Source organism: Protopterus annectens, chromosome 17.part0 (genome assembly GCF_019279795.1).
Source record: "Protopterus annectens isolate FY-2018-M chromosome 17.part0, PAN1.0, whole genome shotgun sequence".
NCBI classification, from domain to species: Eukaryota; Metazoa; Chordata; order Ceratodontiformes; family Protopteridae; genus Protopterus; species Protopterus annectens.
In genome coordinates, this window is record NC_056751.1 from 653062860 (window position 1) to 653089576 (window position 26717).

The 26717-nt window shown below is 38.9% G+C and overlaps 1 protein-coding gene across 1 annotated transcript in view; it reads right to left on the reverse strand.

Annotated features, from left to right (window-relative positions):
• Window positions 1-26717, reverse strand: part of SYT9 (synaptotagmin 9) — a 1541933-nt gene that overhangs the window by 1426916 nt on the left and 88300 nt on the right. The gene's annotated exons all lie outside the window — the stretch shown is intronic.

A 26717-nucleotide genomic window follows, 5' to 3' on the forward strand; every position in this document is an offset into this window, starting at 1 on the left:
TTGTATCACTTGGCATTATGGCTCTCACCGGGATTTTACAAAGCCTTTCTGCTGATAAAGACAATTTGGATGTTTTTGGCTTACAGCCACCCAGTTCTAGTGGTCTCACTACTGATATGGTAGATACCAAACATCTTTGTGGTGTATTATTTCAGAAATTGACCAATAATATGAGAACACTAAGGGCCAATATTTGGCACCTAAAATTGTTCAAAGCTTATAAACTAAAAAATATAACAACACGAGGTTTAAGAATTAGAATTCAACCGTTAGTGGGGATAATTGTTGACCAGCTCTCAATAGACTGGGCCCAAACACAACACCAAGCATCCATGTTGTTTGTAGATACACTGATTGTATATTATGAAAGATGATAGAAACACAGATCGTAGAAATTAATGCCAAGAAGCCAAGACTTATGAATCTGAAAGTTTTTTCAATAGTCATTTAACTAATTTGGCTAAGGATTTAGCTACATTAGAAGAACAACTCATCAAAAAGAAAACTCAGAAATTTCAAAGAGACACTGCTGACTATGAAAAAGGGAAACCTTTTGTCATTCAAAAAAGTGTCCGGTTTTCTGACCCCAGTTACAAACCTACCAACAGAAGGAAGAGACCATGATCTATACTTAGAAAAACAGCACAATCACAAAGTGGTACCTCTGAGGATGAGTCTTCTTCTGCCACTGACTTTGATTGCCTTCCTAACCAAGATTCTCCAGTTGCTAAACGTAAACAATCTTCAGACCCTTTAGGCACAAAAAACGTAGGGGGGGGAGAAAACATAGAAAGAAATACACAGAACATTCAACAACTGCTACAGAAAATTGTAAATCAATAGACAATGTACACAATATCTCCTCATACGAATTGTCAGATATACATAATAAAGTATTAAATAAGGGTCTCAATTTTGTACCTACTTTTGTTGTACCTGAGCATGTTCTAGTCAATGAACTAAACAGTTTTTGTAGATTACTTAATCTCAAAATATTTTTTTCAGACACTGCAAATGCTCAAAGATCTACTGGGTTTCAGTTTGGAAGATCCGAGTTCCAACCCCCTATGGATAAACATGTGGCTATATTTAAAGAATGTGTTCTTAAGGATTTGCATTTCTCTCAAGAATATCAACCAATCAGACATAATCTGACTAAACAAGAACATCAAGCATTACATGAACTCAGTTCTAATCACAATATAGTCATTTTACCAGCTGATAAGGGAGGTGGCATCATAGTGATGGATTGGAAGATGTATCAGGCAGAGGCAGATAAACAATTATCTGATGCCGGCTTCTATATACATATGGATGTTGACCCCACCAAATTTTAAAAAACATATTGATTCCTTTCTAGATCTAGCCATGGAGGAAGGCATTATTAATCAACATACCCACAAACAACTTAAGGTTTCAGATCCGATCCCTCAATATTTATATCTACTCTCAAAGATACATAAAAACTCTACATGTCCACCAGGCAGACCAATTGTATCTGGGAAGGGTTCTTTAACTGAACCTTTATCTGCCTTCCTGACTCAATATCTACAACCACTATTGTCTATGGTTAGGTCTAGATTAAAAGATACCACTGAATTCTTGAATATCATTCGGGATACACAATTGGAATCTAACTGGTATCTGTGCACACTGGATGTCACCTCCCTTTACACAAGTATACCACATGGGGCTGGACTACAGGCCATTCAATACTGGCTAGAGAAATCTAAACTATACACTCCTGGTTTCAATAATTTTTTTACTTACCCTAACAGAACATGTCTTAACAAAAAATATTTTCTATTTTTATGGTAAGTCCTATTGGCAGGTCAGAGGCACAGCTATTGGAGCATCCTTTGCTCCCATTTATGCTGACCTTTTCATGGGGTATTTTGAAGAGCAGTTAATTTATGACACCAATAATAACTCCTTTTTAGATGAGTTGGACATTTGGAGATGTTATCTGGACAACTGTTGGATGGTGTGGCGGGGTGATGTAACATATGTACATGAATTTGTTAATTATCTTAATAATAACAGATGGGATATTCAGTTTACACTAAACATTGAATATCAACAAATTATCTTTTTGAATGCAATTGTTACTCGACAAGTAGATCATACTTTGGAAACTCGGGTACATAGAAAATTTCCAGAATATAACACTTTACTTCATGCCTCCAGTCATCATCCCTGCCACATCATCAACAACATCCCCAAGTCCCAATATTTATGCATTAAACGTATATGCTCTTCTGAACAAAGTCATCAAGAGTGTCAACAAGATTACAAGATTTAACAAATAGGCTGGTAATTAGAGGCTACAATAAACATCTTATTTCCCAAACTGTAACCCAGGTAAACCAAACTGAGAGATCCCAACTTCTGGAATATCAAAATAGAACTACTCAACATAATATACAGGAATCACAACCAGTTAGACTAGTGACAACATTTGGTAGTAACACTCCAAGGTTCTGAAATATTATTAACAATCACTGGGACATTTTACGTGCACATGAACATTTGAATGGGGTACTTCAAGATAGATGTATATTTTCTTACCGCAGAGACAGAACTATTAACTCATACTTCACTCATTATAAACGTTACAATCCACCAGTGACTACGCAGAAAACATTATTTGGTGATACATTAGTAGGCTGTGTCCCTTGTGGTCACTGCAGTGCATGTTCACACATTTTTAAAACAAAAGAATTCACTAGCTGTAATACCTCTAATGTTTATCAGATTAGAGTTTTTGGAAATTGCAGCAGTGACTGGTTAATCTATTTAGCCACCTGTACCTGTTCATGTTGGACAAACATCAAGACCATTTAGACACCGCATAAATGAGCATTTAAGTGAGATTAGAAACAAAAGAATTTCCAACGCCCTTTATAAACATACCACCATACACAAAACTGCCAAATTTAATTTTACTAGTATAGATAAAATTCAAATGTACAGAACTTCCAAAGCAGGATGGCATGAATTATTAAATAACAAGGAATCCTCCTGGATTATTAGGCTAGGGGCTATTTTCAGACCTGGCCTTAATGAATTAAGCTAGATTCTGACTTGATTGTTCTGTTTAATAAATACATTTATTTTAGGTGTATTTCTTTAAATATTCTGATATAAAAGCAGACACTAGGGTGTACTCTAATGGAATACTTTGTTGCACTGAGGAAGGCTTGAATCTTCAGCCAAAACCGGTTTGCTAATTCACATGGAGTTTGCCACAATAAAGCCTTTATTTATTTTTACCTTTTCTTTCTGCTGGATTACTTTTTGACAATTCAAATGACAAATTCACCACTTTAACAGGAACAGGCAAGCAAAAACTGAGGGTGATGCTACTTAATGCTAGAAGTCTAAATCACAAAATGCACTCACTCGAGGCACTCCTTAAAATGGAGAACATCCATATCTGTACAGTGACTGAGACCTGGTTCAAGGCTCCAGAGAGCACCCCTGCACTACCAGGCTATAACTCTTACCACACTTTTCGGCCATGTAACCTGGACCAGAACACCAAAGGCGGAGGTATGTCCATATTCATTAAGGATATCCGCACCTCCAGGCTAGTTGCTCAGCATAATGCAGCCAAGGTTATCCAAGTGCAACTAGCTCTGGGCAAAACTGCAATCCAAATTGTAGCTCGTTACAGATCACCCACCATGCCCCAGGATTCCCACTCCTCTTTTCTTGATGTATTGGAAAATATTAGGGTTCAACCAAACACCCTAATAATGGGCGATTTCAACTACCCCACCATTAACTGGATAAACTACTCATGTACCAACTCCTTCACTCAACGCTTTCTGGAATTCATAAACTCTAACACCCTGGATCAACTTATCTACACCCCCACCAGGGGCAACAATATCCTAGATCTAGTCATTGCCAACATGAGTGACCGGTGTTCGACACCTGAAGTCAACGTCTCATTGGTCTGATCCAACCATAAGCTAATTACCCTAGATATCCACATCCTGCCTCCACCCCCCATTAAGGAAACCATGGTAAAAATGTTTCCAAAGCCAACTTCATGCTTCTTAAGACAGAAGTGGTGAACTTCATGACACCCATGCTGATGGACAATACAGTTACGACTACTGAATCCTACACAATTGCACTTTATAAGCACTTACATGAGAGCATGGATCATGCTATCCCAAACAGAACCAAGATGCTATCCTCCAAAAAAAGGAAGCCAATCTGGTGGTCCCCTGCCATAAACAAACTGTACAACAGAAGGAAGAAACTCTTGCAAAAAAGAGTAAAATCCCATGAGTGGAGGAGCTCCCTGGTCAGCCTCAGTAAGAAGCTGTGATCCCTGATAAAATCCTCCAAAGCGAGTTATGAAAACAAAATTGCCACTGATTCTAAAGACAACCACAAAGCATTCTATAGCTATGTCAAGAATCTCAATGACAACACTCAGATCTGCTCTGAGTTACAGCACAATGGCACTAAATATACAGACCCAACTGATATCGCCAACATCCTGGCAGATAGGTTTAGTGCTAACTTTATACCCCTCTCACCCCCTAAAGAGCCCATCTCTATACTGGAAGAATGCAAAGTTCCTGTAATCATGGCTGCACAGGTAAAAACTACACTCTCCAAAGCCAAGAACACAGCATCCATGGAACCAGACAACATCTCAGGCTGCATTTTACACGAACTGCAGAATGAACTGGCACCCCACCTAAGTACCATGTTCAATCATAGCCTCACCTCAAGCTTTGTGCCTGCTGAATGGTGCACAGCAATGGTTATCCCACTCCACAAGGGGGGAGCCACCACGGACCCTGGGAACTACCGCCCCATTAGCCTGACGAGCCTGGTCTGCAAGGCCATGGAACGTATCATCATGGAACTTATAAATAAAGACATTGGTAATCTCCAAACTCTGGATCCCACCCAGTTTGGGTTTGTAAAAGGCAGATCATGTCTCCTAAACCTGATTGCTTCAGTCACCAAAGCCGTAGAAAAGGGTAAGGTGGTTCACACAGCCTATCTAGATCTTGCCAAGGCTTTCGACACCATCCCCCACTCTGGAATTATAGATAAACTCACTAAACTAGGTATAAATCCCTATGTCACAAGATGGGTTGCCAACTGGCTCAAGGACAGAACCCAAACTGTGAAAGTAGCAGATTCCAAATCCGACTTCAGACCAGTGACAAGTGGAGTACCACAGGGTACAGTCCTGGGTACTCTCCTGTTTGGTATCTACTTCTCTGAAGTACAGGCTAACACAGAAGGTCTTTTCATAGTTTCATAGTTTAGTACTAGGCTATCTGCCCTGGGGCATTTATAAGCCTAGCCATAGTGATGTGGCTTTGGCCACCCCATGTAATGGTACAAAAGTGTACAGAATAGATTTAGAATACTGTGCCTCTGTCTAGTAGTGACACAGTGAAGACCCCCTTACATAATAGAAATAGTTTACTGCGCCTCTGTCTAGCAGTGACACAGAGATGACCCCTGGGGTAAACCTACGATCTCCCATCCACTCGTCAAGATTTCTCTTGAAGAGAGTCAGTGAGGGGCTCTGCCTAACATGAACTGGGATTCTGTTCCAGAGTATGGGAAGCCTCTGAGTTATGAATCTGTCCCTCCAGCATGTCCTATTCATATTTGTGCTGAGGTTTAAATCTTTAGCTCTCGTGGTTCTGATGGATTTGGATTTTTTGCGGTGGAGCATGTCCATCAATTCCTGATTGGACATGGCCTTGTATGTCAGGCACAGATCACCTCTGAGTAGGCGGTATGCTACTGAATAGAGCTGGAGTTTCTTTAGTCTGGCAGCATATGACATATGTTGGAGACCCTTGATCCTCTTGGTGAGGTACTTTTGGGGTCTCTCTAGCTGTTGCAAGTGCTGGGTGAGGTACATACCAAATGGGGCATTGTACTCAATCATGGGCCTGATAAGGGAGGAGTATAGGGGTACAATGACCTCCTTTGATCTGGATGTGAATCCTTTCATGATAAGGTGGGCAAGGTAGAAAGTCTTTCTAACCACTTTGGCAATGTGGGTGTCAAATGAGAGGTCACTATCGACTTGGGTCCCCAGGTCTCTGATTACTTTTTCCGTACTCAGTGGGTTGCTGTCTATGTAATAATTTGTGGGTACTTTGTTTTTCCCAAAGGGGAAGACTATACATTTTTTGGCATTTAGTTTAAGGCCATGACTCCAGCACCAGTTGTCCATTTCAGTGAGGCCTTTCTGTAGGATGTATGTGTCAGCCGGTGTATCGACTATGGCGGCTAGTTTGCAGTCATCTGCGAACTTTGTCAGCCACAATCCTCCCATGCTTGCTTTCACATCTGAGAAATAAATGCCGAAAAAGTGGGGTCCCAGGACAGAGCCCTGTGGGACACCACTTGTGACTGGCTTTGAGTCTGACATGGCTCCAGTGATTTTGACTTTATGGGTTCTATCCTTTAGCCAGTTTGCAACCCATCTTGTGACATATGGATTTACATTTAAGCTGTTGAGCTTGTCTATGATGCCAGAGTGGGGTATTGTGTCGAAAGCTTTAGCCAAGTCCAGGTAGGCTGTATGGACTGCTTTGTCCTCGTCAATGGCTCTAGTGACTGTTTCGAAAAAGTCAACCAGGTTCAAAAGGCAGAATCTGCCCTTTACAAAGCTGAACTGGGTGGAATCAAATGTCTGTAAGTCCCCAATGTCTCTGTTTATGAGTTCCATAATGATTCTTTCCATAGCTTTGCAGACCAGGCTGGTTAAGCTTATGGGGCGGTAGTTACCAGGGTCTATAGAGGTGCCTCCTTTGTGGAGTGGGACTACCGTTGCTGTACGCCAGTGTCCAGGTACATATCCTGTAGTAAGGCTAAGGTTAAATAGCATTTTTATGTGTGGGTTTAGCTCCTCTTGGAGTTCACGTAGCACGCAACCCAGGATACCGTCAGGTCCCATTGATGCTGTGTTTTTAGCTTTGCTGAGGGCGGTTCTCACCTGGACATCTGAGATGACAGGGAGGTTACATTCAGCTGGGATAAGTATTTCTTCTTTTGGGGGTGAGGGAGGGGAGAAATTTTCACTGAACCTGTCTGCCAGAATGTTTGCAATATCTGTGGGTTCAGTGTATTTTTTGTCATTGTGAACTAACTCTGAACATATCTGAGGGTTTCCGCCCAGGTTTCTAACATAGCAGAAGAAGGCCTTGTGGTTATCTTTAGTGTCCATAGCGATTTTTCTCTCAAAGTTGGCCTTGGATGTTTTTATGAGAGAACGTAGCTTTCTACTAGTGCTGATCAGAGATGCCTTCTCTTTATGGGATTTTGCTATGTCGTGCAGTAGCCTCCTTCTTTTGTTATACAATTTGTTTATGGCTGGGGTCCACCAGACAGGACGCCTGCCCTTGGTGGAGAGGGTCTTGGTTTTATTTGGGATTGCATGATCCATGCATTCTTGGAGATGTCCGTAGAAAGCATTTGTGAAGGATTCTGCATTGTGGGATGTGTTATCCACTTGCCCAGTGGGCTTAAAGGATACCATCTCAGTTTTAAGAAGTGTAAAGTCAGCTTTTGAGAAGTTTTTCACTGTAGTCTTTTGTGTTGGGGGTGGAGGTGGGATATGTATATCCAGGGTGATTAGTTTGTGGTCAGATCTCACTAGTGAGGGGTATACTTCTGGTGTGGAGCACTTTGTCTCCATGTTTGTGATGATCAGGTCTAGTATATTATCACCCCTTGTGGGAGAGGTGACTAGCTGTTCCATTGCATTTGAATTTATGAATTCCAGGAACCTTTAGGCTAGGGTGTTTGGGCTAGAATAATGCACCCAGTCTATGTTAGGGTAGTTGAAGTCTCCCAATATGATGGTGTTTGGTGAGACATTCATATCCTCCAATGTCTTCAGGAAGGCTGAATGGGGTTCCTGAGATTGGGAGGGTAGTCTGTAACATGCTACCAGTTGTATAGCAGTTTTGCCTACGGTTAGTTGCATCTGGATGGTCTCTGATGCTTCATGTGTTGCCACTAACCTGGAGGTGTGGGTGTCCTTGATGAATATGGACACTCCCCCTCCCTTTTTGGTTTGGTCCGAGTTTTGGGGCCGAAAAGCATGATACGAGGTATAGCCTGGTAGCGCTGGGGTGCTCTCAGGAGCCTTGAACCAGGTTTCAGTTACTGCACAGACATCGATGTTCTCCATACTGAGGAGTGCTTTGAGAGCCTGCATCTTGAGATTTAGACTTCTGGCGTTGAGCAGCATTACCCTTAATTTTTTTCCATTTTTGTTTTCTAAGGAGGTGGGTTTGTCTTTTGAGCCTTGCCTAAAAAAGGCACTATGGGGTGGCAAGAGCCTTAGCCAATATCCGGAAGCCCAGTGGTGACAGATGCAAGCCGTCCCTTGCGAAGCAGCATGGCTTGTCCAGCATGTCATCCCAAGCAGACAGACATTGGATCCCCCTAGAATGACACCAGTATTTGAGCCAATTATTAAAGCTGATCATCTTGTCTTTCTATTGTGGCATCATTCTTGGTGAGGGCAAGATGCTGCTCAAAGTCAGGGTCATACCAGCCTGGGCTACATAATCAGAGAGCTCCTCTATGTCTCTTTTCATGTATTCCAGGGAGGTACGTCTCAGGTCATTCACGCCAGCATGGACAATGACGGAGTCATATTTGTACTTGCTTTGGAGTGACCTGAGTGCGTGTGTTATGTGGCGGATCCTGGCTCCCAATAGGCAGCTCACCGTTACCCTCTCCTTGTTCAGCCTGGTAAGTGGAACTTCAGTGTGTCTGACTATAGAGTCACCTATTACTAGTGTATCAGGCATGGTGTTTGGCCTTAAGGGCTGTGATTGTTTGACACACTGATTTATTGAAGTATGTGTTGCATGTGTTATGTTTTGAGGTGGTGGATTTTTGGGTGTCTGCTTTGTTTTGGTAAGTTTTTTGTTAGAGCCTCCGAGTATGTCTTTGTGTTATTATGTGTTTGATTTGCAGTTGTGGTAGGTCTATGTGGGACTGGGTTTGATGTGTGTATGGTTACCTTCTCCTCCTGTCTGGTCTTGCCAGTCCTGAGTTGAGAGAGTTCAGCCTCCAGTTTGGCTATATAGTTGCATCTCTCACATGTATTTGTGTTTTTTGGGAGGAGGAGAGGGTTGTCTATGTACATGAGACAATTGTAGCATTGTCTCAAGATTCCCAGATTAACCAGCTGAACCGGAGAGGATGCTAGTAATCTACCACTCGTCATGCTAGAATATTATAAGGGAGTGCTGTGCCTTAAAGGGAATTGGGTACTCACAGGGGTGGTAGGTGGATGTAGTGCTTACTTTAGTTAGCGAGTGCTTACTTAGAAGAGAGGTTTTGAGAACAAGTGCTAGGCTTATAATAAAGCGAGTAGACTGATTATTGTAAGAGTAGAGCTTTCTTAAGGGAAAATTTGAAGAACAGACTTGGCGGAGCCAGAAAAAGTTTAACCTTGTTTAACTGGTGCTCACGGATTTTAAACAGGGAACTTCAAAAGAGCTAGAAATGGTCCAAAACAACCAATTAATAGAAGCTCTTGTGCTGAGGTCACTCCTTCAGGGACAGATAGGCTGCTCAAGGCTCCCCACTCCCACTGGTGAGCAAAGAAACTTCCTTCTATACAAGTAAGGCAATGGGCAACACAGGAACTATCCCAAAGACCAGAATACAGCAAAGCCTGTATACTGGTCTAAACTAGTGGAGGAGAGGCAGGAAAACAAGGATATTTTTTTTTGTTTTTTTTGTTTTTGAGATAGAAAGCACACAGAAATGCAGGAAACAGTAATAAATCAGTTACACAGGCTAGCACACTTTAGTGGGCAGCCTCAACAGTTAAATTTAACAAACAAACAACTTTCGACCAATTTTCGACTAAATGAAACTTTAAGTGCAGATAATATATAATGCAACAAACAGTTAAAAAATCAGTTTAAGCTTGTTCAAAGTAAGGAAGATAATGTATTTCAGGTAAAAAACAACAAAAAATACTTAAATCAGGAAAGTAGTCGCTTTTCTCAGTTCTCTGCTGCTAGGACCACTCTGCAGGACCACGAGGAGCTGTTTCTGAGTAGTATAGCCAGAAAAAACGCTCAGAGGCGGATTTTAAACAGGGAACTTCAAAAGAGCTAGAAATGGTCCAAAACAACCAATTACTACAAGCTCTTGTGCTGAGGTCACTCTTTCAGGGACAGATACACTGCTCAAGGCTCCCCACTCACACTGGTGAGCAAAGAAACTTCCTTCTATCCAAGTACGGCAATGGACAACACAGGAACTACACCACAGCCCAGAATACAGCAAAGCCTGTATACTAGTCTAAACTAGTGGAGGAGAGGTGGGAAAACAAGGATTTTTTTTGTTTTTTTTTTGTTTTTGAGATAGAAAGCACACAGAAATGCAGGAAACAGTAATAAATCAGTTACACAGGCTAGCTCACTTTAGTGGGCAGCCTCAACAGTTAGATTTAACAAACAAACAAACAACTTTCGACCAATTTTCGACTAAATGAAACTTTAAGTGCAGATAATATATAATGCAACAAACAGTTAAAAAAATAGTTTAAGCTTGTTCAAAGTAAGCAAGAGAAGGTATTTCAGGTAAAAAACAGCAAAAAATACTTAAATCAGGAAAGTAGTCACTTTTTTTGCTAACAAAGTTTACAGATAGCTGCAAACTAGGAGCCATGATCGAAATTCCTAACGATGTGGACATCCTACAAAAGGGCCTCACTGAGACAGATGCCTGGTGTCAAAGCCATGGCCTCAAGCTCAATGCCAAAAAGTGCATTGTCATCTCCTTTGGTAAAAACTCTGTACCCATGAACTACAACATAGGCGGTAGTATACTTAACACTGAAACTGTGATAAGAGACCTTGGGACACAGGTGGACAGTAGTCTCTGCTTTGGTAATCACATTGCCACAGTAGTCAGGAAATCCTTTTACGTGGCACACCTCATCACAAAAGGTTTCTCATCCAGAAAAAAAGAGGTCATTGTTCCCCTCTACTCATCCCTCATTAGACCCATTATAGAGTACAAGGCCCCTTTTGGTATGTACCTCACAAGACATCTACAACAACTGGAAAGGCCACAGAAATACTTCACAAAGTGGATTACTGGCCTCAAACAGATACCCTAAGCAGACCGTCTCAAAAAACTCCAGCTTTACTCCGTCGCATATCGCCTACTCAGAGGTGATCTCTGCCTAATATACAAAGCTATGTCAAACCCAGAGCTGTTGGACATGCTCCACTTAAAGAAATCCCAATCCCTCTGAGCTACATGCTCTAGGGACCTAAACCTTGTCACCACAATAAACAGAACATGCCGGAGGGATAGACTCCTGTCCCAGAGACTTCCCATACTCTGGAATAAACTACCTATCTATATCAAACGAAGCTCCTCATTAGCACTCTTCAAGAAAAATCTTGATGATTGGATGTGAAATAGGAAATTCACCCCGGAGATCACCTCTGTGGCTCTGCTCGACAGTGGCACAGGAAAATAATTTTCTGGGGTGGCAAAAGCCAAGGTACCTTTTTGGCTGCAGGGCAGATAGTCTAGTACCTACTTATGAATCTATGAACCTATGAACTGATAAACTGCGTACAGATTCTAAAATTTATTCGCAGATATAACAGATTATAGATATATTTGCAAAATCTTATACAAAACAGTTTGGCTCCACAAAAGTGGTGATAAGTTATCCTAGTGACATCCAGGTAACCCCAGACTGAAATCAAATCAGATTATATTGAAAAAGAGCTGCACAATCTGGATCCAAACAAATCACAGGGAGGAGATGGAATTACTAACAATGACCCAAGAACACTTCAGCAAGAACTTATGGTACCATTATACTATTCACTAAGTCGTATAAATATGGCGATATTCCTCAAGATAGAAGACATGTGCTTATTAAACCTGTCTTTAAAGGAAAGTGGAGAAGGATAAACCCAGAGTTACATAGACCCTTAAGTCTACTTTCATGCTGTGGAAAAATAATGGAGAAGGTAATATTGGATAAGTTATTGTCAGAACTGGAGAGGTTTGGCCTTCAAACCATATATCAGCAAGCATATGTTAAAAATAGATCTATTATCACCTGTAACAAGATGTTCTACAACAATATAATAACAGCTATGAATGAAAATTGTGTTGTGATGTATATTTATATAGATTTAGCTTCAGCATTTGACAGGGTCATACACAAAACACTGACCAATAAATTACTACATCTAGGTATTGATGTACTCTTGATACAATGGATAGCTGCATGTCTTACAAATAGGACATGCCAAGTATCATACAGCAACTGGACAGGTGATATCTTTGATAACAGTCAGGGTGTCCCACAACACGCAGTCCTTGGTCTTTACTAGTTTAGATTGCATCTTTCAGATCTAACATTTTCATCTGAGGTGTTCTACAGCCTATGCAGATTACCTTAAATTGGGTAAACTGATTACACGTGTTACAGATAAAGCAGGTCTGCAAAATAACTTGACTAAATTGACCATTTGGACACAGGAGAATAATAAGAGGATAAATCCATCAAAAACTAAGCATATGAGATTTGGGAGACAAATTGAAACATGATTATTTAATACAGTACACAGTGATTGAAACTTTAGACTCATTTAAGGACCTGGGTATATGAGTAGATCCAGCTATAAGTTTTTCTAAATATTATCAAACAATTGATTAATGACAGTTAAAGAACTAAGTTGTATAAAAAGATTTAGAAAGTCTAGGAAATCAAAAGTGATGAAGTCATTCTTTGTTAGTTACATTAGACCCAAACTTGAGTATGGAATAACAATATGGAAACCCTATAGGAAAACAAGCAGGAGTAAACCGGAAAGAGTACAGCGGAAACATACCAATGGCATCTAAGGATGTGAAAATGTAAGTTATTATGAACAACCAAAGTATCTGAACTTATAGAGTGTCTCTTACAGATATCTAAGAGGAGATTTTATTCAGGTGTTTAGGGCATTTAGAGACAAATACCTCTGGGAATGTTTGGGTTTATCAAAAAGTACTAAAGAATCATCAGACAACCTATGTAGAAGATTCTATAGGAATGAGAAGTGTACTAATTGGTTCTCTGCCAGAGTAGCTGATGCATGGAACAGACTACCAAATTATATTAATGCAAGTACTAGTTTAGATATTTTTTAAGAACAGCCTGGACACGTATATGGAAACAAGTCTTTTGGTATATTGGCAAGTTAGAAGGGCATTAATGCCCATGCTTGAAATAGTATGTATGTACTGGACAGATACAAGGACTGGTATAACTTCCATAGCAAAAGAATACTGAGATCTTGGCAACATACAATTTTCTCTCTGAAGGACTGACTGCTAAAATATTGGGACCTAGGCTAAAATGTGGCATAAATAAGGTGGGCAAATTTGTAAACAAAGATCAATTAAATGTCATTTTTGCACATTTCTGTGAAAGTACAGCATTAGTACATACAGTCTCATTCAGTACATGACAGAATTATGACGTTTGTCTCCGGGAAAAGTGAGGTTAGTCTTTATGAACTTTAGAAATCTGAGAAAAAACACTCCAATTTGGTATACAAAAAAGTGATAACTTTTGTTCAGGTGCTACGTTACTTTTGGCTCTCAAAGCTATCATACTTTGTTGATATTTTTCAGTACCTACACAAAGAGAATACCAGCATACAAAGGGCAAGCATACAGACTTCAACAAACAGAGTCAATGCTTTTCAAGGAAACTTAAAATATTGATAATGCATATATTGTATGGAAATCTCAATATGATTCCTAATATTATTTGAACAGAATATGAGGAAGTGTTGTCTTTAATATTAAATTTTGAAGGTATTTTATACACAGTCTCAGTTGCAAATTTCCATCAGTGTCAGATGTTCAGTAAGACCAGGTTAGAAACCGCTCCATAGAACATCAATCTAGTGTAGCTTTATTCACTCTTCTAGAGAAGAAAGAGGTAATTGATACTTTGAGTAATAGAACGCTAAGGTAATCATAAGGACACTGATCTTTTTTTCTTTTGGGACCAGTACCAGTACATACTGAATCGGGACTATCTTCGGGGGATTCATTAAATGGAGTAGTGTGAACTGCATGACTCATACTAAAAAGACCCTGCTCCCATGATAAGGTAATTTGTGATTCAGAGACATAATAGCCATGATGAGGTAAGACCTAACTATCAGCTAATCTGCATGTCTCTGAATATTATTTACTACAACAATGTGCAGATTATTGTCGATCTGCATATCATAGTAGTAAATTGCTAGTTGTGTAAGTATTGGCATTCCCCCCACACAAGTACAAAACAAGTGCATATTCAAACACACACACACACACACACACACACACACACACACACACACACACACACACACACACACACACACACACGCACACACACACACAGTTCCACTACTTGCCCCCCTGATTTGTTTTCCCTTTAGTGGTTCCCCTACCCCCTAATCACATAATAGTTTAAGTGCTGTTATGCCACTCCTGCAGTTGCCCTGATGGCTAGTGTGTTCTCCATACCATGGGCAAGAAAGGTAATTGAACATGGCCTTTTGGTTACGTTTAATGCCATGACATGGTAGGGGATGGCTGTGCTGATCTACATAGCTCAGCAATTTATTGAATTACTCAGCATGTAGATGCTGTTCTGGAGGCAGTTGTGGTGCAGAGGACACATGGCTAATTAGAATATGCATCTCTCCTGGACTGTCTCATTAGCATTTTGTATGACTGTGGCATCTGCTCTATGCAGTGCTGCATTTTTTGTTCCATGAGCACCATACAGCACTGTGTTAGGACAGCTGCTGAACAGCCAAAGGATACTGTGATGTGCATACAGAGATGTACACATCATGGTACCCTTCTAAATCCACCCCCCAAAAAAATATTTGAAACAATCTGAGATTTTCAAAAAACTTTGCATTTTAGGTCAGAGATGTTATTCTCAATGACCTGTATTTTTTCTCACATTTTTGACTTACGGTAGTCTTCTTGTTTTACTGACTATTCTGTACACACACACACACACACATATATATATATATATATATATATATATATATATATATATAAATGTATTTAATTTATTTATTCAATTTTTTATTTAACATTTGTTGACAGGGAAAGTCCGACTAGGACAGAGCCTATTTTCAGTAGAGGTATCTGTACATATCCTGGAGCCTGCATTCTCTCCTGTGCATTCAGCACGTCGGGCAATGAGCACACTTCAGCACTCACTATTCCATAGCAGGTACAGGTTTTATGGGATCAGGTCCTACCCTAATGCCCAACGCTCCTCAGAGGGTGCACCACACACTCACACCTAGGGCCAGTTTAGAGTGTCCAATCCACCTACTGCATGTCTTTGTTATGTGGGAAGAAACCAGAGTGCCCAGAGGAAATCCACATGAATGCAGGGAGGATATGCAGAGTCTACATAGAAGGCAGCCCAGCCAAGAATTGAACCGGAGAACCTCTTGTTGTGAGGTGACAACGCTAAACACTACACATCTGTGCCATCCAATTTATACATATACTATACATATATATATATATATATATATATATACAGAGAGAGAGGGAGGGAGAGAAAAAGAGAGAGATGTTTATATATAAAGAAGAAAGATAAATAGATATCTCTATTTATAATACATTTATTGTACATATATATGTTTTCAATGTTAAGGTTATTTAAGCTGTAAAAGTGTCATTTTATGTTTTCTTGAGAAAACTGAAGGTTTTATTTACCCTTTTAAGTGTGTGCTTTTTTAAAATTTAATTCAATGTGACATCACAGGAAATGATTGGCTGGTTTTGCTTACATCACTCTATTTATACCAAGTTGTTTGTATCCCATGTAACTCTGAAGAAGCCATATTTTAATGGTGAAAGCACTTAGTTTGTGGAAATTGCTATTTTCTGCTCATGTCATTAAAGTGGAGTTTCTCTGCCAGTTTTGGGTCAGTTTGTGGCAAGTACTTTAGTTTAATGAAAGACAAACTACAGGATTATTACTATGTCTGACTATATTCTGTTAGCAATAACGTAATAAATTTGAGTCAATGCTATTTTCATAGGTCTTTTTGCCTACCGGGTTTTGTCTTTCTGCCTACTGGGTTTTGATTATACAATTATAATGTGAAGTATTATAAAATTATTATAAAATACAAGATCACATCTAGTAGACGGCTTGTGATTCTTTAGGCTTCCATAAGGCTCAGACATCAAAAAAGGTTGAAATGGTGTGACATGATCATCAGGCTGGAGGGGCAAAATATGGGAAAAAGAAAGAAATTGAGACTAAGTACAAATTTTTGTGGAAGCAAATTATATTAAACAATGTGAGTTTCATTTTCCAAATCAAAACAAGATCTGGTTTCTAATAAATATGAGGAATTGATAGAAAGACTAAAGTAATATTTTTAGAGATGGAAAATGATCGTTTCGGTAGGAATGAATTTTGATCAGCGAGACTAGCGTTGTATTGTTCTTGATGTACGCATTTCAGACTTTTGCAGCTGGCACATCTGCTCACTTTTTGAAGTCAGTTAAGAATGCGAGGATAGATTGTTTATAGAATTGTTATAAGGTTAGAATATCTTAGAAAATGCTGGTTATGAATAAAGAGAATGAATTTGATGGTAAAAGAGAGGTGTGTGAACTGCTAAGCTGCACTACAAAATTCAGGAAATTTAAAATATATATATAGGTTAACCCATATCTGAAGAGAGTGATTCTGTAAGAGGCTGATGGAAAACACACACACTGCACATGTTTTAATTTAATGTAATTATTTGTTAACCAGTTAAATTTATTGATCATGGATGCTTTTCAGCTACAGCCAAGGCCACGTGTGCAAAAGAAAATACAATGAGCCTAAACTAGGAACCAAATGAAACACCAGTTGTTATAAAGCAATGGCAACTCACATGCTGCAGCAAAGTCACAAAGAAGTCCAACAATTACAAAATTATAACAAAAAGCCACCAGATGAATCCAAAAGTTTATTAAAGCCAACAAAGCCACAATAAAACGGTTAAGCACTTTCATTTCGAAAAGATGAGACTTCTTCAGAACTAGAAAATGTTAACATCAACACTATTAAAATGTTACCCAGCAACCTGCTGCAATACAAATAAACCAATCACAAAAAGGCTTGAATTTAAAGAGACAAAACCTCTTGATGCAAGCAGTAATCACTACCCTAAAACAAAAAACTGCATACTCACTAAACCAGTTTAGTCTAAAATTGTTAAAAACACAAATAAATCTTAAAACATGGTTAGTCTTTAAAATAATTGTTCTTCATAAATATAAATATTGTATGATTTAAGTTTTAATACATGTGGAATTGAGATTGTCTCATTCAACCCAGGTTGGTTATATGCATTTAATCTAATTTGCTATTTTAACTCATCCAAATGCAATATGCATTTATTATTATTATTATCAGTAGTAAGTAAATAAATGAATAGTATTTGTTAACTGGCATAGTCTACATAGAAGAATACCTGCTTTCAGAGGAGGCCCAGGAAGAGCAGCTCCAATAGATATCATGTATTTATTATTATTATTATCAGTAGTAAGTAAATAAATGAATAGTATTTGTTAACTGGCATAGTCTACATAGAAAAATACCTGCTTTCAGAGGAGGCCCAGGAGGAGCAGCTCCAATAGATATAACATTGCAAAATGGTTTTATACACCTGAAAATCAGGTTAACATAAATAATTAAGTTAAGCACAGAAGTTGTGAGACAAATACAATATAAAGGACATACAGTTTCAGTGGAGCATCTTTAAGGTCATGCTGTCTCTAAGGAACACAAAGGGATATAAGAAATATATATGAATATTTTTGTACCCTACTAATCAACCAGATTGCTTTGGGAGGAAACTGGAGCCTTCACACAAATATATATGTAGGTTTGGATCTCCTGTGTTTTATTGAATGCGCAAACAAATGCAGGGATGTGATTTAATGTTGACAGTACGGATTGCTGAATGGTGAGTATGTCGATTTTATGGAATGTTGATAAAGTTAAGTGTGGTTGGGGTTGAGAGTGTGCATGTGTGTGTGAGTTGGAATTAGGCTTGGAGATGAGTGAAGGATAGGTGTTGTGTGGGAATTTGTGTATTTTAGAGTAAGGGTAAGGGTTATATTACTGGGTAGATGTAATGTTATTTGTGTGTGTTTAGGAATGTTTGTGTGTCTAAGACTGCCTTGTGTAGCGGCAGTTTTATGGGAAGGTTTTAATAATATTATGGTGTAGGGTTAGGTTAGGAGGACAGGGCAGTGTGAGGGTTTAGGTTAGCACCTACTATTAGGGTAGTGCAGTCAGAATACTAAAATGAGTTTCACTTTGCAAACCTGGAATGAAAGGTCAGTCTACAGATCGAATCCAAATAGGTCTTGGAGGAAAAATACGCACAGCAGTGAGAAGCAACATTATCTTCTTTACTAAACCTCTGACATTCTCTAGACATAGTTAAATAAACAAAAGTGTAGTCAACTGCCATATGGTGCTTCCTGATGGATATTTGTATGCTCTAGTACACTCTACTCTTATTTTTTTAATAGAATAGGAATAACGTTACCACAATTAAACAAACTGAACTTATCAGGCCACCAGTGATAATTTTTATTTAGTGAGTTTTAAAATTTAATAGCTAAGTTTTCAGTGAACATGTCTGCAGCATTTCAGCTACATGCTAAGTTATGATGTGGTACCGAACATTCATATTCTTATGTATGCCTGTTATGTCATGGCTATTAAATTTACTGTGCACATTTAGAAGCAGAAACAATACATCCATGTTTAAATTAGTAGTGACATTTGAGTGAGCTGCAGAGACTGCAGAATAACTTTTGCAATAGAAATTTTACAGTCCATGTCTGAACCCATTAATTCACCTTAAAGATGACTTGCATAGACACCCGCACAGAAATATATGCTTGTCACAGTGACACCCACATAACTGTGAACCAATTTCAGATTGCCTTGTAATCCGTAGTTCTAAAATTATACTGCAGGTTTTTAGCATTCATTTCTGTTTGCTGACTGGACAAGACTTGCAAAAGGTGATGAGAGCCCATCTGTTAATCTGAAGTGTTTCTATAGTGGGTGACTCACTTTCTATTTCTATGCTTATTTGCAGTGTTGTGCATACTTCTCAGCTGCACAGATTTTCACAAAATGCCCAGATTTTTTTTTGATTTTTATGGCAAATCACTCTGGAATAAATTCACTATATAATGACAGTCATTTGAGTTTCAGTCGTTATATTCTTCAAAAAATGCATGTTAACACAAGACGTTTTATTCTGGCAACTTTCTAAGTTTATAAGAGCAGTATTTAAAATTTGTCTTTATTTTGAGGCTGTGTTCCCCCCCCCATTATTTTTGGCTTTGTCCAGATTTTTTATGCCAAGAGGTTGAGTGCTATGGTGCTGTGATATAATGTTAATGATAGCAATAAAGCAGCCTTACATGTCTTCTTTGGTCACAGGGTTTTAATAAATGGTGTGTGTGTGTGTGTGTGTGTGTGTGTGTGTGTGTGTGTGTGTGTGTGTGTGTGTGTGTGTGTGTGTGTGTGTGTGTGTGTGTGCACACGTCTGCATGTATTTATTAATGATTACTATCCTTTTGCTTGTGTGTTCTTCTGGGAGATGGAAGAACCCCCCATTCCCATCAAAGGGGCCAAGTGTACTTTAATATGGCATCCACAACAACTTGTCCTGAAAGTTGGCATTTTTCTCTCAAATAAGTAAGAATAAAGTATTACATTTCAAATAACATTTAATTTTTCATGATAATATAATGTATTTTGTACTTTTTCAATGCATCCCAGCTTGTATATGGTAACATAATATAGACAATGCTAATGCAATTTTTCTCTACTATACTTTACAAAAGTAAAACAATAAAAGGTCCATCAGGACTAAAGGATTTGCCCTAGGATTCAGAAATAGCATTTGCATCACAGCAGCTGATTTTCTGCAAAAAGCGGACAAAGGTTGAGTGGGGTTAATTTAAAAGCACACTAAATGTGATTTCAAAATGCCAAGAAATTCTGCATAACATGTATATGAGATACAATATTAAAATGAGTGCAATGTCAAATAACAATGAGAGTATATAATATGACTGAGAGATCCAAAAACATATACTTGACATTGAGAGATGATGCCAACAGGGTTGCTGACCATGGCAAACATCTATAATTGCTTGAGAAAGCCCACAGAAACATGTACAGGGTAACCACTGCACCAGTCAGTATCTATATGGAACAAGTGGTTAGCAGTCATAGTGTTGCATGTCATTGTCCAACACAACACCGAGCTATACTTATGGTCCTAACATACCATGCCCTCCACAACCCAGAAATATTGGACCTCTGATATGTGGACAGATGAATCATGTATGGAAGATGGTCAAGATATGTTGCCTTTGTATGTAGGCCCATAGGATATGTGTGTGGAGCACCTATCCTTGTGGACACCAAGGTATGTGTTGCACTGAGAATACTTGTAACAAAGAGATTTCAGTGACTAAGAGGGGACACAGTGGGTATTCAAGGTATCTGCCCCATGGATACTCCATCAGTTCCTTGATGCCACATAACAGCACATAGGGGAGCATATGTACTTTGCATGCACCAAAGATAAAAGAGGCAAGACTAAACAGGCTTTTTTATATCATCATATTTAAGTGTTAGAAGCATAAGGAATAAAATTACTGAACTACATGGCTGGATTACCCAATATAAAAGCCTGATATTCTTGCTGTAACTGAAACTTTGCTTAAACCCAGCATAAACAACTTTGACATTATACCTCCAGGCTATAATATTAACCTTAATAACAATATAAAATTGAAAGTCAGTGTTATTGCTTTAATATTTCTCAAAAGCTATATTTCCACTTACAACAAACTAATATCAAAATTCACTTTAGCAGACCTTCTTATCACTTTTTGAAACTAAACAATTATAAACAAATATGTAATACTGTTCTTTACATCCCTCCTGGCAACAATACAGATATACTCGAAGATATCCTACATTGGATATCCATAACAATTTCAGAAGAAGTAATACTACTTGGTGATGTGAATTTCAATTGGTTGGACAAATTCCAACTTCCCTAATATCTAGCATGAACTTATTTGGTTTCTCACAACTAATTAACAGCCCCAAATATTATAGCAATACATCAAATTCCCTATTAAACTGGATCCTAGTATCAGACCCCAGCAAATATACTACCTCAGGTACAATGTCTGATGTCGCAGTGATCATCTCCCAATTTATACAATCAGTCTTCTCACACATCCAGTTAAACAGCATGTTTACAAAACAACATGTAATCTTTCCAAGTTGAACCCAGAAAATGGTCACTACTACCCTATCAGGTATTAACTGGAACTTTTTAGAAAGCCTCCTCTTAGATGATGCTGTAAATGGGTTCAGTACAACTTTCCTGAATATCCTAAATAGCCTTGCACTCCATATAAAGAAGAAACTAAAAGAAATAATGCAATTTGACTATCCAAGAATAGTAGAATGCTAATGCAGGATAGAGAAAAGGCATGGAAAGAATAGAAAAAAATAAAAAAAACACCATAATATTTTAAAAACTTCAAAATGCTTTGCAATCGTTCTAGAAACCAAATTAATGAAGACAAAAAATACACTACAAAAACTTTCAGAATAATAGTAAACAGAACTCTCAAGAAATCTGGACAGCCATTAAATAAACCTTGCATTACAGTCATAAATTCAGCCCTAAACCCTCTCCCATAACTCATCAATTGACACCACAATACATTTCAACTCTCATTTTATAGATAGTATAGCATCTCTAACCAAGGATTCTCCGACATCTAATCCTAACCATGCCCAACAGTCATGTATCACCACAGTCACTTTCGCCTTCATGCCTGTGCTTACATCCTACATAAAACTACTCTTAAACAAACTCAAACCATGCTGTACTTCAATATCTTAAAACAGCAACCAATAACATTGCCTATCCAGTCGCAATCCAGGAATCCCACATTCCCTTTCTCTGGAAAAAGTCACACATTATCCGTCTGCACAAAAGGAGGAAATTCCACAGATATGAATAACTTTAGACCTATAGCAATTTTATCCCCCCCAACTACTTGAAAAATGTATTCAAAAACAATTGCTAGACTATATTCCACATGAAGAACTCTTATCCCCTGCACAACATGGCTTCTGTCCTTCCCATAATACTAGCACTGCCCTACTAACTGATGTAGATATTGTCAATAATGCTTGCAATAATGGCAGTCTTGTCTCCATATTATCTGTAGACTGTCTAAAGCTTTCGACACAATTTGTCACAGCAAATGTCTACTTTAAATGCCCTCATTAGTTCTTTCTCAGCTCACCCTTTTATGGTTGAAAAGCTACCTATCCAACAACAGTCAGTAAATTAGCACTCCACCCTCTCTCCATACCTCGCAGTCACCACCAGTGTACCACAAGGCTCTATCTTGGTCTCCTCCTCTTTGACATTCTCACTAACACCCTCTACATATCCACACTACAGGTACAGTACACAGATAACCAAGCACTCATTTTCACATCTGACAACATGGCTCACCTCCAGAAAATTTCTCAGGAAGCTTTATCAGCAAATGAAACATGGCTTTGTAACTCACAACTCATGTCCAACCCTAAAAAATGAAATTGCTACCTTCCCCCCCAAATACCTCTCCTATGAAAAAACAAAATTTGAAGTCCTTTCATTTAATAATACAACCACTGAATTCACTTCTTATAGCAAATTATTAGGGATGATAATCTTAAATTCGGCTTGTATATACAAAATTGCATAAGAAAAACTCATTAAAAACTAGTGATGCTTGACAGAGCCAAAAGCTTTCTCAGTGATGCAACAAAAGCACTTGCCACTACTTATCTCTTCCCCACACTTCCTTATGGCACTCCTATCTTTACTAACCTTCATGCACCACAAAAATCAAAACAAACTATGTTATAACAAAGTTTCTAAATTTGAAGCTCATACCCCTTTCAGAGCCCACCACTGTATAGCTCAAAAAAGCCTTAATGGTTAGAACGACCCCATCATGTAACATATACACAGCTTCTTACCACCTATAAAATTATCCAGAATCTATCTGCTTGTACAACACTAAATAATATTCTACACAACTATGTTCCTCGTCAGCCATTACAATTCAATGACCAAAAACCACTGTCTGTCCAAAAACCTATCAGATCTGCAGGGCATTGTCTGTATTCATAGCATGTTGCTAATCTCCCTCCCATCCTTCAAAGCCATTCCAAAAAAGACTTCCTAACCAAAACTGGGCTCTGTTTTTGCTCAGCATTTCCTTACTCTCCCTTCTTCTCTCACTTCTTCACTTCTATCAATTTCTCTTCCTCTGGCTTTCTCTCTAAATATACCGTACACCTGCTTTTCTCTCTTCACATTGAAATCCCTGTTTATATAATAGTAACTTATTTTTAATTTCTCTATAAACTGACTTAAATTTCTCTATTAAGTCATTCTAATACAGCTTGTATCTATTCTTAACCAATATTTTCATATCATGTCTAATTTGGTATAATTATTTAAATTGTTTCTCTTTTTTAATTATTTTTAAAGACTGCAAAATTACTGTTCTTAAATGTTTTTTATACTTTGGAGCTTTCCTCCCCAGGCATCTGCTGAAATTGGACTCCTACCTAGATGGACTTTCCGGGTAATCAAATTTCAATAAATAAATAAATAAATAAATAAATAAATAAATAAATAAATAAATAAATATGATAGCTCATTTCTCTGAGGTTCTAGAGATAAAGTGCAGCCACACTGCAACAAGAAAAACACACCTGGTTTGCGTGGACAATGGCATTTCATCTGTAAAGCTGTTCCACTTCATCAAGTGTAATGCAAAGTGTATAATATATAATATACAATGAATCTGCAGGCCACTCAAGTAGTAGCCATGACTCCCACATCTGGCACACATGCAAATTATAATAATGACTTGTGTGAGGCAAACATCTACAAGGGCATCTTAGTGCAGATGCCCTGTATGCTCTGGAGCTATGGCCAATGATACCAATTAGAAACCCGCAGACCATGGGACAGAATGCCTATAATAGCACTCTGTCATAGACTCTGGTCATTGCTGGGTGTGTGTTCATCCTGCTAAAAGCCAGTTTCTGCTCTCTGGGTGTATCTGGTGGTACAATCCACTATGACCCTACTGCATGCAGTAAGAATGTTGCAGTCTGTGCAATGTTAAACAACAGCATGATAAACAAAATATCACAAGGCAAAGACACTCTGGATTAGGGAGCACCAGACTCAGTGGTAGAAGATGTGCTTGCTGATGAATCTCTGAAGGAGCTGACTACAGAAGATGAGATTGACGTGTGTGCAGGATACTCTGACACTGGATAAGAGGCAGCATCTGGTTCTTAACTATTGGCCAGAATAAGCTACTTCCCCAGAATCTCCAACAAGTAAGGGATGAGGGGAAACCATTGAGGGTATATGAACACTCCAGAGGAAATAGTACCACCCTTGATGACTTCTGAATACAAGTCCATGTTGCATACCTTTGCCCTGTGTTGGCTGGCACCCCCCCCCCCCCAGACATAGCCCACAGTAGTAGACTCATAGCAATGTACAGTCTCCAGCAGTATAATATACATTTCACATACATAACCTTCACAAGCAGGTCATCCAGGCACTACTGCCACAGCCATGACTGTAATTATCAGCCAGTTGGATACCTCCTAACACTGATATATCAGCAGTCTTTGGGTGGAACTCTTATTCCTTACCCCACAGGGTGAACTGTTGCACCTGAGGAGTATACCAGATGGACCTCTCATAACTTGTAGTGAACCTGTGACATCACTTACCCTCCACATACCCTGTCAGGGCAGTAGACCTTACCCCTGTGTGCAGTAGCCCAGACAATGGCAACACTGTGGCCATTCATACCTAGTGATCTCGCCAACTACAGTGCCATACCAGCAAGAATGTCATGAAAAATAAAACTAGTAAAATTGTAATCTTACAGCATACCTGAGTAGAATACTAGTACCCACTCACTTACCTTTTTATAAGACTGATTTAACTGCAGTAATCATAACTAAATATTAGGCTAACTAGCCTGAAGGACTATTTAAAGTCTTGCCAATAACCTGTGTCGAGAATCAAACCCTGTACCTTGTATCTAAGAGGTGAAGACCTTAATTATTATCTTACACCCACCCCCACTCAGTGCTGCCAGACAGGTTGTTATGTGACAATCTTCTGAAGTGTGATGAGGCCCACAGTAGATGCGGCTTCTCTTCTTGCACACTTTCAAAGCTTTGATAATAGTTGCACTAATAAGCCTCATTCAAATGAAGTTCTAGAACTGCACATTTAACTCATTGCTCAATTAATCAGTTCCATGCTAACAAACTTGATCATTTTTGTGAACTGCATGAGCACCTGTGAAGTGCAGAGAGCATGTACAGATGGGTCAATGACGTTGTCAGGGACATGAAAAAACTTATGACAATTATATAACATGTAGTGGAACAAAAAAGTAAAAGTATTAAAAAATGTAGCCTCAGTGATCCCTGTAAAATGTTTCCAGGCCTTTCCTCACACCCTAAAATCATGATGGCACATTATGCATTTTCACTCTATGTAATTGTGACACTACAACTGTCCAAGCTACATAGTGGCCAAATTTTACTCACCACATGTTGACACTATTAACATGCGAGACTGTGACAGGGTGACCTGTTGAATGGCTGACTTCTAATGGCACTGATGTTGGCAGAACTCCCAGGCTGTACTCTAATGAAAACAAGAGCTTTCTTCTCCAGCTTTATTGTTACCATCAGGTGTGCCTGACTGGGACTCTAATGAGGGCCCCCATTATAAAGTAAACACCTGGTGCTGTCTTGCCAGGGTTGTTTCTGATACCATTGGTATAGCCCACTCTTGTGAATAGTACTAACATCATGTCAGTGATCTGAGGAGGTTCCATTCTGACCTTAAGGACCTTTGAGAAGAACAGGTCAGAGAGAGGGCTCCTGAGATGTATTGTAAGTATGCAACGTTGACCACTGCCATGTTATTTCCCTTACAGGTAAATGATTCCTTACTGGACATTCAATTGATGCCTGCTGTATTCTTTTGTCCTTGCTATTCAGTCCAGGAGGACTAGTACACTTACACGATGAACCACAGGAGAATGGAATGGTTCTCCATTTGAAGAGGACAGTAAAGTAAAATTTCATGGCCTGTTATGACGTATTTTGTTATAGTAATGCAGCTTAGCTGTGTCCACTTCCACAGTTTGTATAGTTATCTGTGGAGCTCATTTGTCTGTCCAGTAAGACAACCTCTGCACATATATATTGCTTTGTACACCCACATGCAAAATATAAATGTTCACAGTGAGAATTACTTGTCTGCAGTGAAATGACCATCTCACTCTCTCTCTCTCTCTTCCCTCAGTGCATACCAAATATGCCTTGGTGCCTGGCATGCAAGGTGAATGCTAAATCCTTAGGATATTCATACTGGCCTAGTCTGGGTATACATCAAACATGGGGGAGTGTTGGACTGGAGTCTGAGGAT